Source organism: Rhea pennata, chromosome 2 (genome assembly GCF_028389875.1).
Source record: "Rhea pennata isolate bPtePen1 chromosome 2, bPtePen1.pri, whole genome shotgun sequence".
NCBI classification, from domain to species: domain Eukaryota; kingdom Metazoa; phylum Chordata; class Aves; order Rheiformes; family Rheidae; genus Rhea; species Rhea pennata.
In genome coordinates, this window is record NC_084664.1 from 85,053,445 (window position 1) to 85,081,060 (window position 27,616).

General features: G+C 35.7%; 1 long non-coding RNA gene across 4 annotated transcripts; it reads right to left on the reverse strand.

Annotated features, from left to right (window-relative positions):
• Positions 1-407: 407 nt before the first annotated feature.
• On the reverse strand, positions 408-26,814 carry LOC134136235 (uncharacterized). 4 transcript variants are annotated; one of them, XR_009957464.1, is made up of 5 exons: positions 26,683-26,814; positions 5,018-5,130; positions 1,189-1,305; positions 644-777; positions 408-524 (listed from the first exon to the last, which is right to left on the reverse strand). It is a non-coding gene; the product is annotated as an uncharacterized LOC134136235 (long non-coding RNA). The 4 variants fall into 4 exon arrangements; XR_009957463.1 differs by lacking the exon at positions 1,189-1,305 and adding an exon at positions 26,476-26,597; XR_009957461.1 differs by lacking the exon at positions 1,189-1,305.
• Between the last annotated feature and the right edge of the window lie 802 nt (positions 26,815-27,616).

Sequence of the window (27,616 nt, forward strand, 5' to 3'; positions counted from 1 at the left end):
GATACAGGGCTGGTGGACAGCAAGTTGTCTGTGAGACTGGAATATGCACCCATGGCAATTAAGGCCAAAAGCACCCTAGGCTTCGCTAAGCAGACTATTGCTGCACATCGAGGGAGACGAGGCCAGGTCTGGAGTGCCGTGTTCCAGTCAGGGCTCCCCAGTACAAGAGAAACATGCTAAAGGAAGTCCATTGAGGGCCATGAAGATGATTTAGGCATAGCAGCATCTGACATACAAGGAGAGGCTGAGAGAGGTGGGACTGTGCAGCTTGGAGAAAAGAAGGCTCAGGGGAATCTTAAAGTAAAAGTATCTGATGGGAGAGTGTTAGGAAGACAGAGATAGACTCTTCTCAGTGACACCCAGTGACAGAACGAGAGGTAACAGGCATGAATCTGAAACACATGAAATTCCATTTGAACACAAGAAAACACTTTATTGTGAGGATATTTGAACTGGCACAGGTTGCCAAAAGAAGCTGCAGAGTCTCCACTCTTGGAGATGTTCCAAACCCAACTGGACTTGATCTGTAAGATAAGCAGGAGTGGAAGAGGAAGGAGGGAGATTATTTGCCAGTACAAAATTGTTCCTGCAAAAAAGAGAACTACTTTTCCGAGAATTATTCTTTCAATTCCAAGTCAATTACCATCTGATCAGTAGTCTGTCTTGGTATTTCTGTGCATGGTATCTTCTGCTGATTGTCTGCCACCTGATTGCTGCGAAACGTCCATATAGTGCGGAGGCATATCACTAATTAAAATTATGCACTGTTAAGCAGTTCTTAAAAACAAACAAAAAAACAAATGTAATTAGTAACCATAACATAATTTCCTACCTCTAAAGATTATACAGGTGTCATAAAGTGGCAAATGCTTAGTAGAAATAACCAGGGTATTATTGATCTGGTAGAAGAGTAGCATGTGATACAATATATGCTGCTGACCATCATGTACTGATACTGTTTGTATTCTACTCAGCATCAGTTACTATCAATTTGTATAATGTCTTTGATAGTAACCCTGATTGCACTCAAGTCTTATTTGTGTACAGGCAGTCCTTACTAACCAGTTGGCTGGAAGATAATTTCCTGGATGATTTCTTATTATCTAAGAGGGAACAGAGAGGTGAGCCTACAAAAGCTTCTTTTGAAGTAAATAGAAAGAGAAATGAGAGCAATTCCGAAACAATTACCATTTAAATATTGTTCTTTAGTAGTCTGATGAATGAAAAAAGGAGAAATTAGCACCTCATAACTTATCTAGGTATGAGACTAAGTGTAGAATCAATGCCTGAGTTCAGTATACAGCCCTGGAAGAAAATAGACACAAAGATAGGAAAGGAATTTAACAATACTTTTATATACAAATGGCATTGGAAACTATCCAACATAACATATTAACATAGTTGAAAACATTTCTACATGTTAGTATTATTAATGCCAAACAGAGATTTCAACACATGACAAAAAGTCTACTTATTCTGAAACAGCAGGCTGATTCTTTAAGCTGCATATATATATTTGGAAAACAGCCAGAAATGACATTAGAAAAATTCTACTTTGTTATGCAGAAATGCTCAAGGCCATAAGAAGTTTAATTCCTCTTCTGTGTGCTAGGAATAGCAAATAAAGGCTCAGCCAAAAGATAGCAATAACAAGAACCAAGAAACAATATGATAGATACTGAGGCTGAAGACATCAGAAGGAATAATTCCCTGGATAGAGACAGGCCTGATAATTTTGGAGGTGTAGTCAGTGTAGAGAGGATCTGTTGGATGTTTTTACTTTTATTCTCACACCAAGAGAAGGCAGATGGACAATTAGCAACTATATTGCATGTGGCCTCAGGTGATTAGGAGAGAGTAGTAAAGGAATTAGAGTCAAAGAGAAGAAGGTCTCTCATCAAGCTATGATTTCCTTGTTTGGCTTTCCAAAGAAAGTACTTGGGGAATTTGATCAGATCCATCATTTATCATATCTGAAGGGCAAAACAACAAGTGATTAAACTGATCTGATGCTGTGTACGGTTTCACTGGGTACTGTTTCATCTACTGAGTTATTAGATTAAATTGTCAGTATTGCTAGGATCTGTGGTTGGGCAGTCCAGCAGGATGAAGAGAGAGACATAAAAGCTATTTTTTAGTTATTACTTGTTACTGATGTACAAATGACTTTCATTTGTCAGGATTTACATTCAAGAGAACAGATTCTGCTCACTTCCCTGCTTTGAATCTTGTTATCACACCCTGTAGGTCCATGAAGTTAGACCATTGCGAATACAGTGATTTCACAAAACTCTCACTGGGCCCGTTATTGCAGAGCATATGCAAGGTTGACTACTACCTATTGAGCTAAATTTAGAGTGGATAGAGTAAAAGAGAGAAAGGGCATTGTGTATTTGTTGAAGTGTGTGACGGCAAACCCATGGAAGTAAAAAAAAAAAAAAAAAAAAATCAGGTTCTCATTAGGTTGAGAAGCCATGGACAAGCCTGTAAATGGTTATTCTAAACAGAAGATTAAGATAATGTATTGCATACATTTAGGAAATAGGGATGAATAAAGGTATAGGTTAGTGATACTAGGAAAGAAAGAAGTCACAAATACTAGAGGTTTGTCTTGCTGAAATTTTTAATCAGATGTGAAATTGAGGAATTAAGTTCAGATGTACTTTAATCAAGTTTTAAAAAGTCCTATTAGTGTGGAATCTGAACTCCTTACAGTAATTCTCTCCAAAGCACGATTAGCTTTTGCCATGCATCACATTATCTTCTTTCTCTCCTCATGTGAAAAAGGTGTGTAGATAATTCTTTTAATTTATGGGTGATGAGACACCTGTGGTGTTATTTTATTAAAAATGATGATGCCAAAGGAACATGTTATTAAAAATTCTACAAAATAATTATGCTTAACAATGCCTTACCTTCTGTACTTCACTCTGCAGAGTTGGTACAGAGAAACTGACCTTTATGTAAATTAATTTCATTTTTCCATGAACAGTTCCATCATGGCAGGGAACTGGAATTACTGTGGCTTTTTACCGTCTTTTAGATTTCTAGCATCTAAATGAAAATGAATTCCTTGCAAATACAGACTATGTATTTATCAGGTCCAGCTTCGGAGGAGTTTAAATCTGGAATCAAACTGTTCCAGAATCTGTACATTTAACATAGTTACATTTATTTTAGTATGTATATTAAAATGATGGTTCATTCTTAGCTGTTATCTCTCTTTCCTATTGTAGTAGCAAATGGTATAGATCTGGAGCGAAAGAATTCTGCATGCAGTTTCCCATTCTGCAGCATTGTAAAGACATTGCCAGAGGGTCTCCTCAGCAATATTCCATAAAAATTGGGAAAATTGTATAAAGAATATGCAAATACTATAATTGTAACATACTGTTGCATACTGATGCTTCTAAAAATATCTATTTCTTTGAGCAGCTAATAAAGAACATGCCTAAATGTGTCTGAGAAACTTCTATATTTAATTGCACACTTACAGCCTTGCCTGAATAAAAAAAGAAAAAAAAAAATGACTAACTGAAGTTAATATTATTATTCATTAAAAGAGTGCTGTGTCAGGTGGTCAGAAGAATTTAACAATACCTTATGCTGTTTCAACGAAACAAAAGGAACACTAGTGAGCTAGACTCTGTGGTGTTATCTAACATGCAGATAAAGTGCTCATTTCAGACTCAAGGGAACGGGGGATTGTTTTTTTCCAATACAAATTATTCTCCCATTCCATCCTATCACTAAGTTATTCCTGATGCTCTAATTCAGATTGAATCCAGCTAATCCACAATGGAATTTCTCAGTGAAGAAATATTGCAGGGTAGAAGCTCTTAGGCTTAAGTTACTGGAATTGATTCAGAGATATTTTATTTCCTGTATAATGCTATTGATTTTGCAAAATTGGAGAACTGGCAATATAAAATGTATGCTGTAGAGATGATAGAATATCATTCCATGTTAAAGATGAGCTATTAGAAAAGGTAGTACGTGAAAGAGGACATGGCTGGAAAACTAAAATATAATAATGCAGACTTATTTCTTAAGTATATCATATAATCACAGAATAGCTGAGGTTGGAAGGGACCTTTGGAGACTGTAACCACATCCCTACACACTATGGAGAGATGATGTCTCTATATTCTTCCTGGGTCACCTGTCCCTATTTCTACTTCTTGTACCTTCACATCCTTTACAAGGTATTCCTTGTTTGTAAGTACAAGGTCCACCGTAGCATGTCTTCTCATTGGCTCTTCACTCCCTTGTATCAGGAAGTTATCATGAGTACACTCCAGAAACCTCCTGGGTGGCTTGTGTCCTGCTGTGTTGTCCCTTCAGCAGATATGGAGGTGATTGAAGTTCCCCATGAGGACCAGAGCCTGCAAATGTGAGGCTTCTTCCTCAGTCTGAAGAAGACTTCATTTGCTATTTTTCCTTATCAAGCAATCTATAGCAGACACCGGCTGCAATGTCATTCATTTTGTGTATTAATGGTATATTGGATGTTGCATATTAATTTTACTGACCAAATTCTGTGTATTTCAGGTTGTTTTCATAGAAGTGTCCTTCCAGATAGATACTTTGTACTCATGATATCACAAAAACTGGACACTATCCTTTCCCACCATTTAATATTATAAGATATTCTAATGCCATCAGTAACAAACCGTTAATAGTCCAGTTGCTGATTCTATATTTCTTTGCGAGAAAATAAAATAAAATAAAATCTAGCGACAATAATTGAAGCACTCTGGTGTTGATTGTAATTGCATGTTCTGTTCAGTAAAATTTTATTTAGGCTAATTTTCCAGAGCCTTATTTTTTATAATTGACACTCCTCTCTCACAGACAGGATCTAATTAGATTCCATGTCACTCAATAAAATTGGAAACTTCATTCAAATGTAAATCACACTAGTTTGAGAACGTACAACCTGAAAGAGCAGATGTGCTGAATAGGATTTTTAATTTTTTAAGGCGAGCAAAGTATATGATTTGAAACAGTCATTTACATGAAATAATTCCACTGTACTTTGTAGCTGACTTCACATAAATGAACGTCTTGCATTTTTTTCTTCTGCATGCTTCAGAACAGGAACTTTTATTTTCAACTGTTCGAGTGGTTCTGCAAAGGAAAAGTGCAGTGTGTTGCTTTCTGTTGCATTGCAAATTTATATGACTGTGACTTGTGAAATGAGTAGGAGCAAATTACTGTTTACAACCTAGAACATATATTAGAATTTATACCAAGCATCTAAACTGATTGGGAGAACTTCAGGACAGACTTAGCTTCCATCTGTCACAAACACCCGAACCAGATTGCCTGCAAAGAACTTAGCGCTAGGTTCCCTGAGATCCTGCTGTGTACTGGGTGAAGTACCATCTCCTTTACTTACTCCACTTACGACATGAATAGAACCATATCGCTGTGTAGAAGATAACTTGCCTGCTAGAACTGGAAATACATACCAATGCCCATATATCACTATGTTTAGGGCAGGTGATGGGTAAAAATACAGATATAGAAAAGATACATGGAAGAAAATCACAGATGAAGGAGAAACAGTAGCTTCATCTCATTCTCTATTTTCTTATTTAATGTCATGATTGTAATCACTCTTTGAGGAATCTCAGCTTTTGGATTCTGCTCTATCTGCCCCCATACCTCCTCCTCCCTCCCCTCCAAAAAAAAAAAAAAAAAAAAGAAAAAAAAAAAGAAAAGACGCTTGTCATCTATCATACTGCATCAGGTCTGCATGCTTCCCTCCAAATTCCTAAATATAATGAAGAAATATATTTATTTCATGGTCTGCATGTGAATTCAGGATATAAAATATCCAGTATCAGTCCAGATAAATTGCTTAAATAAAACACTGAACAGTGTTTTGCAAATCAGGTATTCAAATATATACTCTACCCTGGAAAAATACATTTTGTCATATTGTTATTTTCTTTTAGTTTTGTAGCATTTCACATTGTTTTTCAGTTTCTTCTTACCATTGAAATCTTTATTAGTGTCATCACTAATGTGTGAGAAAGAACGAACAAAAAAAAAACCCCGCCAACAATAATAGGTGGAAACCTTTGGCTCACTGAAACTACAAAAGATTTTTTTCTTTTTTTTTCACAATTGATTACCTTGAAACAAGGTTTTCAGTCAAAGAGTCAGTCAGGCACTTTCAATCTGGATTTATTTTTACATTAAATAAATGAAAACGCAAAGAAAAACACTAAAAAGAAATATTAAGATTGAGACTCTTTTTCAAAGCTGCCTGAGGGATTTGGACATCATTCTTAGATTTAATGAGAGATGGATATTCAAGTCCTTAAAACCTTTAGACACCTTAGCCCAAGCTTCCTGAGGAAGAAAAAAAAAAAAAAAAAAAAACAGTCCCAGAGGTTTTACATCTTCAGTTTCCTTAATCTCCTGTTCTCTGTTTTGTAGACAGATATGCCTTTAATCTTATTTTGGTCATGCTGGGAAACCTGTTAACAGTTTTTGGAAACTGATGGACCTACTCTGGTGTCTTCTGGTGCTCTGAACAGTACTCTGTTCAAATATCATTTATTATTATTTTGTTATGTACTCCTTTATTGCCAGCATATAACAGTTCCTCCAGCACTGAGGCTGATCTTTGATTTTCTAGTATATTTGTTAATGCAGATAATTTGTTATTAATTATGAAGGACCAGAATGAATATTTTATAAACCTTTAATGATGGATCCAGTGTAGGGACCTCCTTAATATGTCTTGTGATTTTGTGTTCTTCACTTGCCTGCTCAAGTGGTTTTGTTTTTATGAATTCCTGTACCTATTCTTCTCCTATAAATGTCAAAATTACATATTTTAATGAATTAATGAATTAATAAATTCCTGAAAAGGGGATGCCCCAAAAATACAATTGGTCTCTTGACATGTAGTAGAGCTATGGTAGAAAGCTGAAAAGGATATTAGTAGCAGACATATATCCTGTTTACTGTTCATATGATGATTTTTCACATTCATATTCATATTTTCATGGATATATTTTTCACATATTTTCTGTTAAAAAGGCATAATATCAAAAAGTAGGAAAAAATGTATTTGTAACAGTATACAATACAGTTTTTAGGGCAGCTACATGCTTGATGTAAGAGACCAACTTAATTTGATGTGAGTTGCAAATGTTCAAGCAATGTCTTCTGCACTGATAAATTGTTTAAAGGTCTTCCTGTATGATAGCAGATTGTGTTTAGTTTTAGTGCTATGTGCATACCTTCAGGAGCTGAATTAACAGACACTGTTAAAAAAACAAAGATGCCACATTTAACTAGAGTGGTAAGTAAGAAGCAGCCTGGGCTTAGCTAGTGGACCAAAAAGTAGCATAAAGTACAGCTAACTGTTAATGCAAGGACCAGTAAGGAAAAGGAAGTGGTTAGTAAAGCAAGAAGCAGCTAACAGGAAAAAACCACACTACCACATCACTGTGATTTATATCAGGTCTTCTACCCAGCAAAGTTAATACTTGTAAATTAAAGTTACAGTCAGAGAAGAAAAGCAACCAGCTGAATCAACAATTGCCTCAATAGTGGGAAGGGAGAATTATAAAATGACTATAATTAAATTTCAGGAAGTAGGGATTGCATATTACCCTGCTTATCTACGTGTTAAGAGTTTCTTCTGCCTTTAATAAAAATATCATTTGTTAAGCCAACTGATTCATGCTCGTGATTGAATAAAATTAGCTCACTGAGTGTCAGAAAACTCTTGTTTACTTTTCCCAGGTTTCTCCATAGGTATCTAAGCTAGTGGGGTTTTTTTTGTTTGTTTTTTTGGTTTTTTTTTTCCCAGAAAATGAAACATCTAAGATATGTCAAGAAACTGAGGGATTTCTCTGTGTCTATTTTCATCCATCCCAGTAAGTGACACATATGAAAAGTTCCTGTCCCACTTCCTACTTGCCCATAAATCCAGTAAATCAATTCTATATGTAAGACTTTAGCACATAGCTTTGACATTAAAGAGTCAGAATTTTGGAAGTGATATAAAACCTACCCAGAAAATCTTTTTTTTTTTTTTTTTTTTTTTTTCCTTTGGGGGGTGGAAAATGTGAATTCATCAAAATTAAATTCTAAACATTTTCTGTTTCAGATTTTTCAAAATCAGGTTCCAGTCAAAAGAAAGACATGCAAACTAGATAGCTTTAATTTCTGCTTTGGAGCAGACACTACGCAGTTGGATCCTCCATACCCATTTTTAATGTTTTCATTCCTAGATTAAGTTTCTCTGACACTAGTCTAAATTAGGTATTTGGTCTTTGGGACCAAAGTGACTGTTCTCACCCCAAGGTTACTGATTATTCTGCAATGGTTTTATTGACTATCTTTTATTTAAAACTTTAGAAGAACTTGATTTCATTCAAATAAAAAACAAAGTATGTTTCAAAACATGATATTTTGCTCAGAGAAAATCTATTTTTCATAATTATTGTTTTCTTAATTTTGCACACTGTGCTGTTGAAAACCAGGTGGTCTTCATGAGTTCTTCTCAGAAAGCAGATCTCTGTCTCATGTAAAGAAACTTGATCACTCCTTTTCTAAAATCCTAAAAAGAGGTGATGAATTTCATCTCATTAACAATTACAAGAACTCTTGACATCTTAGATGTTTACTTCTAAAATCAAGTATTTAATTTGATAACCTCTTGCTGACCTTGCTATGTAAGTAATTAAATGCTCTATGTATATCTATCTTCAGGCTTGTAAAGGACCGAAGGACAGTCCTTCCTTTGAAGATGATTTAGATTTTTAAGATTATTTTTAAGTATCAATCAGGCATATGAAGCTGAAAAACTTTTTTTCTGAAGGAAAATTCTAGGTAGGAGTGCTTAGAATCCTCTAAAACAGAAATATTACTCCTATTAAGACCTAATGGAGCAGAAGGAATATCTATGAAGATGAGGTAAATAAGATGTTCAGTGATATTTCTACTGCAAAAGTAAAACCACTGTGATGAAATCCATAGCCTACCTGCATTGCCACTTTGAAAATTAATTATCTACCAAAATTGGCAGATTAGTCAAGCTCATTAAACAACTTCACATTTAAAATTGCCGGTTCTGGTGATGGTGTCTTCATCTTAGTGAAACTATGGTATAATTAAAAGTCAGCACTCTCATCTGACTGCAGATTGTGTTGGTATATATTCTTTTTGGTTTTGGTTCTAATATCTACTAATTACCCACAAGCACCTTATGACTAAATTGCTATCCTTGAACAGAGAGAAAAGCAGTCATTAACATTTGTTTTCTTCTTTAGCCTACGTGTTTTCAGTAATTTGGAGAATCAAGTGCTTGTTGTTTGACATCTATCTTCCACACATGCCTACAGGATTCAAATATCTTTTTCCAAAGACAGTCAATAAACATAAGCAAGATTTGAAGAAAACAGAACTCACAGAAATTCAAATAGTATCACATACGTATTTGTATTTTCTATTGGAATTTCACGTGTTATGTAGTTTGAAAATGTCTGAGTTAATGGTGGCCAGTTGTACCAAAATATCTTTGTACAGTCTCCATTGGGCTCCAGCGGATATTTCTAATTATTAAAAAAGGGCCAAATTCTACAAGTCCACTTGCTTTAGCTATATCTTTCTTCCTGTCTGGATTGGCAGAGTGATAGAGTGGCAGAACACACCATAGAGAAAAAGAAACAGTCAGGAAACACTTTGAACATGGGAAGAGTTTTGCTCCTGCTGAGCCTTACTCCCTTGAAACTTAAGCACTCTATTCATCAATAATGCATGGGGTCTTTGCAAAGATCCAAAGCTCAGCTCCTGCAGAGCCCAAGTTTGAGCAAACAGCTTCAAGTTTTTCTGCATTACTTTTGTACAACTCAGATCGGAGAACATGACTTTGGCCTGATACTGACTGATACTCTAAAGAGGTAAAGTTCATGATGCTTCCTCTACAGGTGATCTTGTATCTTCTCAGACCACGCAAAGAAAGGGTAATTTCATTAATACACATCATTTCATTAGCAATCACATTGTAGTGAGCTACAAATAGACATTTTTAGTTGTGCTCTAACTACCAAAAACCTACACATACCAGAACAGTGTCAAATATAATGAATACATCTCTATACTCTTCTACATGGGTTGCTTGTGCCCGTGAGGAATTTTTTTTTTTTTTTTTTTACTTTGCAATCCCCGATTATCTGTCTCTGCTTAGTCATAAAATTCTTGAGTCAAATTTGATCGAGTTTTATTTTTAATAGGCAACATACAATATCCTTTCTTCATCACTCTTTTCAGATATATTTTTTTTTTAACTCATTAACTCTATTTATGGACCAGTAATAGCTGACCCAATCATTCTCTGTCAGATAGAGCATATAAAAAACCACAGTAAGATTATTGATCTACTTCTAAAACATATCAAACACTAAAATATAATGAAGATATATCTTTTGGATGCTTTGTGTTTGTGTTTTTGGTATAAATGCACACCAATGGCAGGACTGGCCTCTTTTTTCTCTGAAATAGCTATTGATTAGCCTATTTTTTTGCTTCTCTATTAGTTGTGCAAAGGCAATTTTGTCTTAAATCACTTTTTTTTTCTTTTTTTCATTTTTAGAGTTGACTCCACCTACTAAATATCTAGAGCTCTCAACAGCATGGTAGAAGGCTATTCCCGGTAACAAGTTCCTTTATTTTTGTGTTTCAAAAGGAAATGAAAACAATCTTGAAGAAATCTTTAAAGTAAAACAGTGTTTTACTTTAAAGTAAAAAGCTCAGTACAACACAAAGACATATTCTTGGCCATGCTGTTCAACATGAATATATCGTCCTCTAGGAAAACATTGCTGCATAATATCTAATCAAAAGTGTCACCATTATCTGAGGAGTTATCCTCTTGGAGTTGAATTCTATGTGATTCTTAAATGTCATGCTCTGTGTGTGTGTGTGTGTGTGTTTTCGAAAAGTCGTCCCACCAAAAATTGAACATAGCAAAGCAAAGAGTGTGTATCAGAAGGATATTTAGACATATGACTTTTCTTCTCTAAGATCAGCCTCATAAGGCAGGCTCTTCTGTACTCCTTAGCTATTCCAAATGAAAGCAACTAGCCTATTTTAAAAGTAAAGGTAATATTAAGAAATGTGATGCACATATAATGACAGTGATCAAGCCTACAGATAATAAACTAAAAAGTAGTTTGATTGTCTGCTTCATATATGCTTGATTTGCACAAATCTGTTTACACATCAGAACACATTTTAGTTAGATTAAAGAAGGGAAGAGAATCATATTTTTGTATGAATCATAAAAAAAAATTGTAAGTTCTAGCATAAAAATATGATTTGATGTAGAAGCATTTTCAGAATTAAATCTGTGCTTTCGCATATGGTAATGATAGAAGCTAATAGGAAAATTCACAGTCTTAATGTCTCTCCATCAACAGCCTTTCTTATTGCTCTTCCTTATGCTTATTTAGACTTATCTCATTACTGAAATTAAGTTGTTCTTATGGCATGACTATGTTAATTTGTCAATAATTTAGATTTGACAAACAAAATGGTACAGCTGGGTGGGAAGTCAAAGGAAGGAATTACTCCTGCACCTTTAAAACGAAATTGGATTCAGGTAGATGTTTCTTGTCAGAATACGTAACAAGACAAATCACAAGCATCAGTCCAAAATAAAGAGAAATGTCACTGGGACAAAAGTAGTTTACTTGAGAAATAAGATAGGAAGATACACTTTGAAACAATTATTGTTCTTCATAGGAGACTACAATTTAGGGACCTGTTTATGCAACACAGCAACCACAATCCTCAGGTTAAGCAGGAAAACCTAAAGTAGACATCAAACGTCAGTTTCTTATATCTCAGTGGAGGACATTTCTGCTTAAATACTTCTATGAACAGAGAGTTAGAGCTAAATATCTTTTAGGATGGACAGGAGAAGCAAAATGGGAAGTAGTTGTTCCTGCCTTCAGAACTGAGACATCTCTGAAGATCAAAAATATCAGAGAAGAAGGTAGCAGAAGAAATTTAGGATAGTGGTAGGAGTCTAGATATACAAAAGAATATTTGCTTCATCTAATGACATCAATTGGATGTAGGTAGGTAAGCTTTGGCAGATTTTCAGTCGATACTATATTACAATTTGACTTTTCTTGCTTCACTTTTAATAAATATTCTTTTATTTTCCTGAGTACATTTAAATCTTTCATGTCAAATGATTTTAACACAATGGTTTATTTGCAGGTACATTAATAAGGGAAAACAATTTCTAAATGCTAAGATGCAGGCAGAGAAAAGTGATGCCTATTCTGTAATATTTAATTGAAATGAACACACTTAGGAGAAACTCTACAAATCCTTAGTATCTTCAGTAGGAGTACAAGAACAGGCAGTTGAGCTTGAGCTTAGAGGCATTTATTTTATTCTATGCTAATATTTCTAGCAAGGTATTTTGGTACTAGCCAGATTTGTAGTCTCACGCACTCCTGGCAATTTTCAAAGTTTTTTTTAATTGATTTTTTTTCCTCCTTTGATTTGATCAACCTGTCTCAGATATTACTGCTTTTGTTGGAGCTCTTAATTGTAATAGCCTTCTCTAATTGCTGCCACACATAATAATTGCACTCAGTGGACTGGAATGATGTAGTTCACAGAAAAGGAAGGATAAGAGAGAGAGATTTTAGCATGTATTTTCTCTCTTCTGCTTCTACTAATCTTTGAATTAGTATGCAAATTGAATATTTTATTGATAATCAGAAGTTAGAATGAAAATTGGATTTATATTTAATCCCTACATAAAGAGGGATTAAACTGAAAAATACTACATTCACCTCGTCTGGCTGTTTAATGTGCAAAGACCTGAGTTTTCAGATCTTAAGACACCCAAGATGCGTTGCAAGATTAGACCACATCAAACACTAGGTGAGGCAGCGTGTCCAAAAGACATATCCTATTTACATTATTTTGCTTTGGTGGTTCTTTAACAAAGAATATAAATACTTATTTCTGAGAAGTAGAAGATTATTACTCAGATAAAGATTACTATAATGTGATTTTCACTGTACAGGAGACATCAGTAGCTTATCAGCAATGCCAGTGCTGGACATACATGAGCAGTCAATGAAATAAAGTTAACCAACAGTCTTTTGTTTCTTAGAAAAAGCAGTGGCACAGTCTTGTATAAATTTAAAGCATTTTCAGTGTTTTCTTTCTTCTGATGTATTGGTTTCCTTTCTTTAATTAGTTAACATTTTGTAACAGTAATATATTAGAAAGCTGATGAATTCATAAGGAGCCAGGTGGCAAAAGTTTAATGCAGTCTGTTAAAAATCGAATATTAGATGTACTTCACTCACAGTGCAGTTATCTTGTTTGTATTACCATAGTTTCTGGAGTTCTCAGCTGAGGTTGGTACTCATTATCCTAGTTGTACTGTACACATATACAAGTTGCCATCCTTTACCTGAAGCATGTGCTATGTGGGGAGACAAAACTAAGAAATAATAAAAGGAGTGGGTATTTTATTCCTATTCCCATAGGAGAGTGAGACACAGACATCCTGACATTCAACAGACCATGAATGGAATCTGTGGAAGGGAAGAGCTGAGGAGTAAATCCAGATGGGCAGCATCTTTGTCTAGGTCCACAACTGCTGAAGTTTTTCAGAAGCTTTTCAATGTATTGGTTTGAGAAGGGGCTGCTCATTTATTTTTTTTGTGAAAAGTATCAGTTCATTAAAACTGAAATCTTGTGGTACTGACTCAGATTAACTTTCAGAGCTCAACATGCATACTTCTAGCAGAAGTCTGGCTGCTACCACTCTGGGGTCCAGTAGGAACCTGCCTCCCTTTTTGTCAGCTTGTCTTAGGGCAGGCTAAATACTCTGTCAGGCCACCTCAGCTTATTTTATCTGCTTTGAAAGAAAAACCTCATAGCTAAATTCAGGATGACAGAAACCTTTCCTAGAAAGTTACTCAAGAGGCATATCATAAAGACAGGTGGGATCTGAACAAAGACTGAACTAAACTTGAAGGGGAAAATGGCTGTACTGTCTTACATCTTGGCACTGTTGGAGGCACCAGAGTCCATTCAGGCCTGTACATACTAGTGAAGTGCAGATCGGTGTATGATTCTCCATGTATTTTACTAGGATTAGCTGGTTTGTTCTCCAGGATTTTAGCCAACATGATGGTCATTACAGATGCAGTTAGATCTTTTTTTTTTTTTTTTTTTTTTTAATTGAAAAGAATAATTCATATACAAGAAGTATAAAATATCAGCAGTGCTGTATGATTTTCATAAAGTTAAAATTTTCTTTACACTATAGACATACCAGTTAAACTATTTAGGTCAAGACCTAGAAACAGATGGTACAAGAGAAACTAGATTTCCAGCCGCTCAGCTTGCTTGTTTAGTACTAGCTTAATTTCTTTACATCCACAGTTTTAAGTATAAATATGACTGTAGTCCCTTTCATGTTCACAAACTGTCTCCAAATGAATTGTAGGGTTTTGTTATTGTTTTATGTTTTGTTTATTTGTTTTTACCATTTGGTTTTCTTTTAGCAAATGTTCAAGAATTTATTTAAGCAGACAGAATGTAGTTTGTGGCTTATTTGCAAATTTTTCTATGTGAATATCTTTAACAAGGTGCTTATTATGCTGTTTCTTGCTGTTTTCTCTGAGCATCAAGGAATATTTAGTACATCTAATCTCATAACATTTCTGTGAGTTATGGAAATAGTTATATTTTCTGTTTCTGTTTATTCAGTTGTACAAATGAAGAATTGGGACCCTGAATAATGCAAAAGATTAGACCTACAGAGACATCTAAGCATGTCTGTCATTCATAGCAGCTAGGCATCTGGTCATAAGTTGTACCTATAAGCTCACTATGTATGTAAAACCTATAGTTAAAATTTACAGTCGTGAATCAGATGCCTGAATTATCTATGCTGTGCATGAAGGCAAGTATATCAGAACGGAGATCACAACAATCATTTGTCTGAATGTAAAGAAACGAGGGCTCTGGTTAGTATAAACTTGTTGGAGATAAACTGCAAAGGGTTTGTATGGCCTCTTGCCTTTAAGCCTCACTTCTTGGCTCCAGGAAAACACCCATGATGGCTTGGGGTAGGTGCCTGGAACCATCTCCTGGAGCAATTTAGTTGAGTTGTCCCTTTCGGTAATGGAGGAATAATAAAGAAGAAGGAAATAAAAAGGGGAGAGGGGGAGGAGGAAGGATTACATTTCCGTAGCAGAAGGATAAAGATGTCCCTTGTTTCTGAGGAAGAGATCTGTGTTCTGACTCCTTACCTATTTATGTATTTTAGCCAGTTCTGTGTTCTGACCCCATACCTATTTATGTATTTTAGCCAATGACTTTGTAATTCAGAAATCTGGATGCAGTCTTCCCATCATGAACCAAAGTCTCATTCTTCTTTCTGTGAGAGGGTAAAGTAACCACAGATTAAAAGTATTCACCCTACATTTTTCTTTTCTGCTATTGCTTCCAAGACTTTTCAGTTCTTCACCATAGAACAGACAGGCAGAAGAAAATCTTCAACTGTCTCACTAGATTGTTGCCAAGTTATTAGAGTCTTAAAGAAAATGGAGAAGGAAGATCAGTTTCCCCTTCAGCTGAAGTGGAGCTAAACCCAGCTTCTTAAATGAGATCTTGTATAGGGTCTGGAGGCTTATTCTAGAATGAAAGTAGCTTCTGTGGTTTGTATGAAGCAAATTGTGGTTGCTGTGAATTGCACACTCCCTTCCCTATTGACTGCCCTCAGGAGAATATTGTAGATCTCAGAATATCTGAAAATTTTGAATAGAGGAGATTGTTGCCGATTTTTTTTGACTAGATGATGTTATCAGCCTTTTTAATTACTTAAAGAAGTCAAATCTTACCTAGTGAAACCACTGCCTGCTAAGACTAAATGAGAATTTTAATGACTGGAGATATTTGTCTTAGACACTTTATTTTAGAAGAGGAATCACAGGGCCATTCTTCTTTTTTGGATGTCTTATTTCAAGTAAGATGCAGACAGTTAAGGTCTATAACCTTTTCTTTTCTCTCTCTCTTCATTGGCTAAATAGTCTAAATATTATGAACTAGAATAAGTGCCTAAAGATCTCTTTGAACATCTGATTCTCTGAACAGGCAGAACAAAGTGAGGATGGAAGAGAAGATGAGTACAAGAGATAAGAAAAAAATATCGTAAAGACAGTAAGCTTCCTTTGATCTTTCATTGTAATAACTTGGAAGGCAACCATTCTTTTAGAGTATCATTAAGTATCTGTACAGTAAATTCTCCTTGCTCTTTTAGAGAGTGCTGTTCTAAAATGACTTCATGTTCTACAATATTTCTTCACTAATAACTTATTTCAGAGAAGTAAACCTTGAGCAAAGGGAAAGACACATTTTGCCCTAGCTGATGACTAAGTGTTAGCAGAAAAATACTTCCAGGGTAAGGAAGAAACAACAGAGAAGCTCATATGCTCTGGCTTTAAAGGGGAAGTAAGAGCAGCTACATGATGGAGGATTGCATTAAACAAGGATGAGAAAGAGCTGAGAGTTGGGAGCTGCCTCACTGAGTCTCTCATTCGACTCCCTTGGAGAGAAGTGGACTGACTAAAGCAGGAAACTGAGATAGAGATGATATTCCTCTACTATGAAGAAGATATTCTAACAAGTAGAGAAGTAGGGACCTCTGCTGCTTTCCTTGAAAGAAGTACAGAAACTGGAGAGGCAGGTCTCCATGGTGAAAAAAATTGCTAGTTAAGTGATGGATGTCTCGTCCTGGGGGTTTAACAGTAATTATTCAGCAAAGGTATAAAGAGAAGTGTCTCTCTCTTCTCTAGAGAATTTTCAGACACTTTGCCCTGCTTTGCAGGTTATAAGGATGGAAGGGATTTTCAGTTCCAGAACTTCTCTTCCCGGATGACACAAGAAGAAGAAGGGAAGTAAAGAACTCTGTTTTGTGAGGTGAGCAGGATGTAAAAATCACCAGACGTGTATCAGAAAGGAAAGGATCTTAATTATAGCTTTCTAAAGAACAGGTTTCAAATTAATTTATTTGAATCTTGTGTTTAAAAAGTGCATCATAAAGTTATTACGAAATTATGTCAGAAGAGCACTTAATTATCTTACTATAGGGCTAGAAATATTTCAAGTAAGAGGGACTGTATGAATTGAGAATGTGTCAGAATTTATTCTGCTGTGGTGACACATCTTTTCTTGATGTATGTCCAGAAGTTGACTAAGAATTAAACAAAAATTATTCAGCTAAAACAAGATGTAGGATCTTTTACTTGAATGTAACACTTAAGCAGGCTAAGTAGAAAATAAAAATTTAAAATCCTCAAACATAACTACTAAACCAACATATAAACATTATATTGTTATTCACTACATCACTGCCTATTATAACCTGGATGTAGAAACAGAACAGTCCTACAAGAGAATATATGTTCTAAATCTTTAGATAAAAGAGTTTACTGTATATGATAGGAAAGATGAAACAGGCTATTTATGTGTAGTGCAATTGACTTCCACTTGTTCATTTTTGCATGTCTGAAAAGCACTTCCTGGCATAGCTGTCAGTTTTGCATAAATAAAAAATATTTTCACCTGAATCTCCTTCAGACACCTACAGCAATAAAAATCAAGAATGCTCCCAAGCTGAAAGCGAACTTTTCCCCACCCCCTCCCTTTCCGCGGAATGTCAGTTCACAAATCATGTTTTGGACTTCTGGCTTTTCATTAGCTGCATGTTCCTGTGGATTGACTGAAGAGCTGTTCAGTGCAACATCTGTAGTCAGAGTTGAATTGTTTCCTCTTTTACTTTAATACTTCTCCAAAAAAATATAAAAATTGCCTGTAGAAGTGTATGCAGCTGTAGGCAGACATGTCAGCTTGGAAGTGGGTTCTAAACCCTCAGAACGATTTGTGTTTGACAAATGAAAGGGGACTATTTTGGTTTTATTTATTTTACTTTCTCCACCTCAGTTCAACCTCCCATTTGTGAACTACCTGAAAGTGGATATTTAAGTAAACCCCTATCAAGGTTATTTGACATCATCATCACTGTAAAGAACAAATCAACATATTTATCAGTGCACCTACTGGTCTCTCTGCCTCACAGTTGCCTGAACTGAAGATCTGTAAATTGAGACACACACACAAGAGAATGGCTGACATTTTCTGAACAGAACTAGAGTCTTTCATTAATTCCTGGGAAAGGGAAATGTCTCTGTGACCTGCGCTGCTCCATAACCTGCATGCTTTGACGGTGTATGCCTAAGTCAGAAGCCTGATTGTATATGGTCTTTTTAAGACCTGTAGCTTTACTTTAGTACAGACACTCACAACATTTTAATTTTCCTAATCTCCATCCATTGTGCTGGTCACACTTGTCAGTCTCCTAAAAGAAAATACATCTGTCAAACACCTGTCTGAGAATAATAAATACGAGTTAATGTGCTCACACTGTCCTTACCAGAAACCAGCACTGTTGCTACCATATCATAGTCTTATCACTCTTGCACTGAATAACCAGGTAGCTTAGGTCATCCTCACTTTTCACCTCTGAATCCAGTGTCTTTGGGTAATTGGCCTTTGAGGTATAGGGTTTGCCAGGAGCAGATGAAGAACGCAATGTATTCAGGTTTAAGTATTCAAGGGCTCATGGTAGTTGTGAAAGGATTTTTTAACGACCTTTGTATCTATCGTATGCTCTTATTGTGCTTCTCAGTTTTGCCTAAAAGGGTTTCCAATGTTTTTGATTTGGATTTTGAATAACAGGCTAGCCTGAAATATATTAATCTTACATACATCATTTTTACTCCTTTAAATTTCCCATCCATTTTGTATAATAGCTTCTAAGATTTCAGGGTTTTATTTTGTAATGGGAATTTCAGGGTTCAGCAACAGAAATAAATATCTGGATTCTTCAGCTTTTGAAGGTCAGTAGCTGTGATTTAATCATTTTTATTCTGAGAGGGATTTAAAACTGATTGCTCTGTGAATAATCAATTTCTGTGCTCTTTTCCATACTAGAAAGGGAATGATTGTATGTGGTTGTATGGATCAAAATATCAACTGTCTACACAATTTACTGAAGCTGATTAAAACTGTTTGCAACTATAAAGGAAAAGATCGATTATAATACAAGGTAGCTGTAATTTCCCGTACTCATAAACAATCAAAGTGACAAGAGTTCTATGTAGAAACTGTGCCAGTGCTTGGTGATACTTTTTTTGAGTGTGTTGTTGCCAAAACAATTCATCATTTCCATTCTGCTCCTTAGATGTACTTCACAGGACCTCAGTTAGCTCTCCTGAGTAGATTAATAGTACCATGGTGAGAATGAATTTATTTTTGTGGATTTGGAAGCTCCAGTTGCCTGCCTTTGACAGAAGATACTGATGACTCTCATCCAGCTTACTAAGAGAATTCAAGCTTGTTTCGATGTCAGTAATGACATTAGTGTTTCAAGATGAAAGCCAAATTGATCTTTTGGTATTAACTGAGGGGACGCATAACTAAGCCACTTAGTGAGAAAGATATTTAAATTTGAAACACATTAAACACATTTTACTTCAAAGCATTCAATGCAGCCTGTGTAAATACAGCTTTTGTAAGGTTTGTCTGAAACTAATAGGTCTCTAACTGCAAAACATTTCATTCAGATAACAGCAAGATTTAAGTTAAATATCTACATAGCAAAAAGAAAAAATCTTTATTCAATCTCAAAAAAAGTGGACGGTTTAAATTTCAGTGACAGTGTAAAGTAAATGCAACGTATAATATTCACAACTTCATTAATTAATAGATTTCAGTTTTTCTTTTTCCTTTTATTATTTCGGGATATTTACAACTTCAGCTGAAATTATCATGATCAGCCTCCTCATTAGGATCTGGAAAATTATCTTATTATTCTCAATTATTTTCCCATTTTACTGAAGGGTATGGGAGAAGAACTCACTAATTCTAGTTCTGGTTTAGGACATTGAGAAAAATGAGATTTATCAAGTGTTTGACAGTGGTCGTGGCAAATAGAGAGGAAGCAAAAGAGCAGGGTGTTTTTTTGATTTATGTTTTTTTTTTCTCTCTGAAATGTACTTTGTATATGTTTTTGTATATGTGTTTACTTGTGTAAATTCGTGCCCTCATAACTGAAACTCAACAGTGTTGGGATGTTAATTTTTTCAAAACTAGCATTAACACTACTTCTGCAGTAATTAGCTATTCTCTTGAATGTAAGAACATAAAAAAAGTTAATTTTAATATATTATAATGATTTATCTGAAATGTAATTTGATGTATTGTTAAAACATTGATGAAAATGTAATCACAGCCTCTGTGGGACTAAAAAGCTTGGTGTAGTCTCATTTATTCAACTGCTATGAACTAATAGACTGCAAGTAACAAAGTTCAGTCAAACCTAATGGAATAAGAAAAATTGTGAAAGAGAAAATTGGTCCCACAGGTTCGTATGGCTCATCAACCAAACCAGAATTAGAGAAGACTGCTAGTACTAGCGGCACATTTTATTATTGTTGCAGGGGGCCCCATCCACATCAGAACATTGCCGTAGGGTTAGCAGGAAAAACTACTGTAAAAATACAGTCTGGCTACCAACCTAAAAAAGGCAGTCACTGAAGTCATTGAACAGCCACAGGACCAAACAGAGCCAGAGGCTAAGCACACAGCTCTTTGTTTTTACTGAACAGAAGCACATGCGCAAATGCTGGCTTAAAATTCTTGCAAGTGTATGCTCAGTTGCACTTATTTATTTCCAGCCTAAGTTGTCTCCCTTCCTGCAGTACCAAGAGGCAGATAATTTGATAATAATTCTATCCTGAGGCAAGGGTCTTGTAGGAGCGTAGTGGCTGACTTATTCTCCTGCAGTGTGTTGGGAATGATACTAGAGAAAATGAAAGGAGAAACATTTCTTTGCTGAAATAACTTGGAGGGATTCCTGGTTTTGCTCAGTAGATTAAGGCAAGTTACATGAAACACACTTACACTAGGTGAGAACACATCTTAGCCTGTATCGCTGCTGCTCTGTTGTCAGAACACATCATACCCTTGCTTATATTCCCTTTCGTTATAGTGTAGTCTCATGCACGACAATAGAACTCACTTTTTTTTTTAAATATACTTTTGTTCTTCTCATACAAGTATGCGGATGTATTTTGTAATACATAAGGCATATCCTTTTTATGATGGAGACATCTTTTGTGGGAAAGCTATAATGTGAAACATTTGCAGAGACATTCTTACAACCCAAGTTTAGGTTGATTTTCAATTTTCAGTCTGATAGTTTACAATTCTAAAATGAAAAAGTCAGCAGTATGACAAAGAGAGTTTTTACTTTCATTTGTGTTTGATTTTGATTTTTTTGCTATCACTGCTTTGATTGTAGAGCTCATTGATGCTTATAAAGAGGGGAAAAGAAAGGCAAGAAGACCCACATCATAACTGTTCTTGGCAATTATTTGGTCCGAGTAAAACTGTACATATGCCATTGCTTCCACTGTCATTGAGTTATTATGAAATTTAATTTTACTTTTATCTTCAAACTTGATAACTTTTTTTTCAAATAAATAATGTGCGGCTATCTCAATTTTCAGCTAAAGTGTGCTAACAGGATTTTCTGATCTTCCTTGCATTTACAAAATATAATTTAGTATCTTTTCCACCTAATCTTGTGTTGCTTTACATCCTTATTAAAAAAAAAAAAAAACTACAAAGATATATCCATCACCACAATTATTTATGTGTCTGTCATTTCCAAAGGGATTACTGTGGTATGCTTTCTGCATGGCTAAATGTAAAATGACTTGTAAGCTTCAAGTTGTGCAAGGAAACTTCACAGTAAGTTCAAGCCTCTCAGAAGTGGATGCGTTAGGAGGACAGGAATGTCCCTAGATCATCTCTATAGCTTCTCAGAAACAATTCAGTGCCTAGCTTCCTGCACACCGAGGCTTGTTTTCTGCAGCCTCCCATCAAGTAAAGAGCTTTAGATAACCTGTAAAGTAGGAGCTTCAGAAGTCAGTATCTGAGGTTGAAAGGGACCTCTGGTTCTCTGGTTGGAAAGTTATCTGCTCAAAGCAGAGCAAACCTCAAAAATTAAACCAGGTTGCTCAGGTTCTTGACCAGTTACATTTTGAATATATCCAAGCATGGAAATTTGACCACATCTCTGGGCAAGCAGGTCCTGAGCTTAACTGCTCTCATAAAGGAGTATTTTCCTTCAGTTTTGTTGGAATATCCCTTGCTGCAGCTTGTGGCTATTACCTCTTGTCCTTTCACTGTGCACTGTGTGCCAGAGGAATCTGACTCTTCCCTTAGGCAGCTGAACACAGTAGTTCAACCACCCTCAGCCTTCTTTTCTCCAGGCAAAGCAAACCCACTTCTCTCGGCCTCTCCTTCTATTCTAGGTACCCCTGATCATTTTGGTGGCCCTCTACCAAACTCCCTCCTATTTGTCAATATCTTCCTATACAAGGAGCCCAAAACCGGAGACAGTATGCCCAGCATAGCCTAATGAGGGCTGAATATAGAATAATCTTTTCCTTTGACCTGCTGGCACTGCTTGTCATGTAGCAGTGACAGGACTGCAGCATTAGACCACAGTTTGGGAGCATATGACCAGCAGGAAACTTTTGATTTTGGACAGGGATGGCTCTTACCTTAAGGACAGAAGAGCCCGCCATCAGCTGCACTTTACAAAGCTTGCTAAAAGTTTTCTTTTCTGTTCTAGCTTTAAAGTGATAGTCAGTGGTGGTAAAAGAGATTTAAGAAAACAGTCATGACATCTAATGAGCTTTTGGAGTTTTTTTCTTTTTAAGGTTTTTCTTTGTTATTAATGCTTGAAGATGTTACAGAGGCCTATAGATATTTAGGTACATGTACCTGCACTGAGCCTCAGTAGGGATTTCATTGGCTATCCTCAAGCTCACAGGAATGCAACTTGACAACTTGAGCTGAGCATTTAAAAGCAGGTGTAGAAGTTATAATGTTAGAAGATGGACTTTTTTCTAGTTTCCAACAAACAACAACTAAATATTGTTGTGCTACTATTATCCTGATAATGAATAACCCATGCTCTTCCTTCTTTGTACAGTATTTTTTCCCTCAGCTTCTATTGCATTATTTGTGCATATATGTGCACATAAACCACATCAGTTTGCAGTAAAATTATCTGTTGAGTAAAGCTGCTACTCATGCACTGGGTCTGATGGTGCAATGCTCTTAAAAAAATACTATCTTTTAATCACTATACCACATCCACCTCCTGTCAGTAGCTTGTTGGCTACTGTGCCAACAGTTGTGCGTATATTTTTGGCATTTGGAGTCATTGAGTGGGAGGGAAACTATGACATAAAACCGAAAGTGTGTTATATTTCAGTTTATCTATGGAGTGGGACAGGGAAAGAGGAAGAGGCAGGGAGATGAGAGTGTGCAGTAAATTGCATGAAATTGCATAGTTTGAGATTTGACAAGTCTCCAAAGTCACCAGGCATAAAATCTTCGGGAACTTGAGGCCAGCTATAAACTCCATCTAGACCAATAAGAAGAATAGAGAAACTAAATTTATCTACAAGATCAGCCAACAGGAGCCAATTGCTTACTTTGACTCTTAATTAAAAGTTTCTCTAAACGTTCCAAATATTCATGGAGCACAATATTTTATTATAAAGTTGCCTAATTTTCTTCTGTCATGTTTACTGACAAGCTTACAGTTACAGTGATCAACGTAAATGAATCTTCCAATAATTTGAATAGCTAGGAAGATTGCTCCATTGCCAGTTATGTTGGCACTGAATAAGTTCTACTATAAGCTAATCTCAGTAATCACGATTATTTATTCATTTGTGGTTATACTCACAGTGTAGGAGGATACTAATTTACCTCTCATCCTTTTAGCTGCTCAAGTGGATAAAGGGGATGTAGCCTTTGTTAAATGAGTGAATTTGCACTAGCTTGTTCCAGGACAGGATTAACTTTGTTAAAGGCAAGAGTGTCTTTTCTTTTATACTTGTGTTCTTTATATCAAGCTGTACATGTAATTAGAAAAAAAAAATCAATATCACACAGTGATGGAAAGCTTACAAAGATAGTTTTATTCATGTTGGGATTCTTTTACTGCCCCCCAAAATATCTTATACTTTATCTTATAATTATAATCTTATAACTGTTTCATTAAGTTTGCATTAAAAGAAAAAAATAATCTTTGCTTTCAGTTGTTCATTTTGGAAATGTAACACATCACCTTACATCAGATATGAAACGAAATGTGGCATTACACAGCAGGACTGGCAGTGGTAGGCTTAAGAGGTCAGAATTGTTAAATCAACCAAAGCTTTCACAAAGGGCTTATTTCAGAAATGTGTGTTTTCTCTCTCTCTCTCTTTTTGGTGGTGGTGAGGAGGTCTTTTTTGATTTTTCTTTCCTGAAGGTTCTGCTCTCCAGAGGGAGAAAAGAATTGGATAGAAGAGACATTAATTTCTTTCAGTAATCAGAAAATATTTTAGAAATACCTATGAGGACCAAGTATTTTATGACACCTTTGAGCAATAGCCAGCATTTTAATAAAGGATAGTCTAAACTCTCTGAGTGTTCACAGTCCATTTAAAATAATTTCCTGGAGGAAACTCTTGTCATATTCTACAATCCTCTACTAAATGCAACCTTCCCCTTGTACAGAATATTTATTTCTCCTTTCTTTTGCATAGATAGTGCAGTCAAGTTTCTTTCTATTAACCAAAGCTCACAGAAATCTGCTTCCAATAAGACAGTATTACTCACATAGGTAAAGATTTTTAATCTACTCACTCACAAACTGGATTTAAACCCCAGCTGGCAATTTATAACTATCACCATGACATGGGGTATATATGGTTTGTTTTCAGTTTACAAGCTCATCTTCATTTCCGGAGGAGTGAAGGAGTGGTGGAAGTGTCTGTGGAGGGAGGAAAAACTTCTCTGAGCAGCCACCAAGTCTTCCTTGGAAAGACGACTGCTGAGAAAGTTCAGGATGTGCAGGTAGAAAAGGAGTGTGTGTGTGAGAGAGAGAGAGATGGAGCAATCATGGGATGCAAATCCACAGAGGAGCAAAGAAGGATTGTGTGGGAGAATAGGAATCAGATACCAGGCTTCAGTGGCGGGAAAAAGAGAAACTTGTCTGAGGTCTGTGCAAAATTTCTTGCACCACAGAAAGCTGCTAAGTTGACAGCACCCTAACATGACAGCAAGGACCCACACAGAAAGGGGTGGGAATGGGAAAATAGAAGCATTCTTGTTTCTATTACTGGCCTAGTAATTTTGAATTTTCCCTATGTAAAAAAGTTAAGAATTCTAATTTATATTCTAACGAAACCCATTTATTATTTTACTTTGAAAGTCTTTTGGTCTTCCTTGGGGAGCTCACTTTAAGGAGCAGATCAAGGCATATCCATCTCAAAGCTCTGGCTGACTCAAGAGCCTGTCACAAAAACAAAGATCACTTCCAGAGTCTCACACATTAACAGCTTGCTATTTTTATTCTTGTAAAAGTGGGGGGAAAAAAACTGCCTGAATGCAATGGTAAGAATGCAAGGTTAAATTCAGAAAGTTATACTTTCCTTCTTGTGACTCCTTTGACTACTTTAAAATGCACAGAACAGGCAGTTTAGCCATATTAGGTCTAGATTATTTAGGAAGGTACTTCTGTTATTGCTCTTGCTATTTCTTCATGACAAATGAGTTAAAACTACAGACCTTTCATTGCATGAACATTAGTTTGTTTGTTTAACGGCAAAAGAGTATTTTAATTTTTGAAGTGGTAGAGGAAAGATTGAAACCTGGAAAAAGATAAAAAAAGAGTCTTGATTTGTTTAGTACTAGGATTTGATGGACCAGTTTCTCAGTTTATGAATGCCTAAAGTTTTCAATATTGTAATATGTTGCATGTGGAATTTTTTGTTGGTACTGTGAAACTTTAAGGTTCTGTGTTAAGTAGGGGTTTTGTTTCTCATATTTCAAGGATGGTATTAATAAAGAAAAAGTGAGTAGAAAAAGGTAGAAAATAATTTATTTTCAGAGCCAATAGTGAGAAAGAGTGATCCTTCAGATTGATTAATATATGAAATTCACTGCCTTTCTACACAATACGTTGTTTCTTTTTGCCACGTATTGAAGTCAGAATCAATAGTTATTATAATTTCATAAATAGAACAAAAAGGTTTAGATTTCCAGAGGTATATAAAACAGTGAGTATGTTTTTTAAAGAAAGGGATGATTTCTGTTTTATTTTTTAGGAAAAAAAGAAGCTTAATCAGCTACTTTTGTCAGGGTTCACATTGCTAAAAACTTTTTTAAAGGTAAAGTTTCTCCCTGTACCGCAGTAAGATGACTAAACCTCATAGAGGAGCAGGATTTAAGGCATTAAATTTCCTGACAGCTAATACTTACATGGTGTCCTTTCAACACTGTGACAACCCTTTCCTTAGGTAGTGTACAGAGATTTTGGCATCTAACTCCATCCATGTATGCAACCAAGGGGGCCAGACAACTCGATCTTGCGGAGGGCCAGGCTATCAAAAGTTAGGTGTTTAGTGCTATTTTAAGTCTTTTGTTTCATACAAGTTACAGGAAAATAGAGAAGACTGCTGTACTTACCATTGCTGCCAAAGTTTAGAAGAGTTTGTTGTCAGTATAATTTAGTAGATTTGTAATAACAGTACTATTCCCCTGAACTCTTCTTCAGTGCCCTTGCTGAGCTGCGGTGTCTTGCTGCTGTCGCAAGTCCTTGCTTGTCAGTCAGATTGCCTACCATAGTCTGGCATCACTATTTATAGTTGGAGGAGTATCTGGTGCTTTACATGAGGCATTACATTAGCACAGATTATTGCTGGCTAGTGGTGACATTCACCTTGGAGGTGCCACATCATGATGTCATTTGCTATCCAAGCTACGTGCAGTCTGTCAAATGAAGTCTGTTAGCTTTTGGTTATCCCAGAAAGAATGAAATTTCCAATTCGCAGCTAGAAACCAAACTAATCTCTAATCAAAATTTAAACTAAAGTAAATTTCGCTTGTTCCTCAACATTCTGAAGAGCTTAATTTGTTCTTCATCTTTTACATCATATTTTAAATTGCACAGAGAAGTACTAAAATCCTTTTCTAGTGAGAAATAAACATTTAAAAAGCACAGCTTATAAGTGTATAAACAAATTAATGAAAAGAATATCAGAGTATGAACATCTAATGCAGCACTGATTCTGCAGAAATTGCCAATGCTTTTACTCACAAGGAAATACCCTGCTACTTTGTCAGTCTTTCACTAACTGGTGAACTACTACATTTGCTTTGCTTACTATATAACACTTTTTTTAACACATCCTCATCCACAATGTGAATTTTCCAAGGTGTGATAATCATTTCCCAGAGTAAATTGAAGTAGCTTCTGTGTTTTTTTTTTTTTTTTTTTTTAGAGAGTAGATATATTTTAAAGTTCATTATGTTTGTGCTGTGTCATGTAAACTGGCAAAGTTAATGGAGTTAAAATAACATTAGGCTGGCTTGTGACAGAGAAGTGCAGGATCAAAAGACA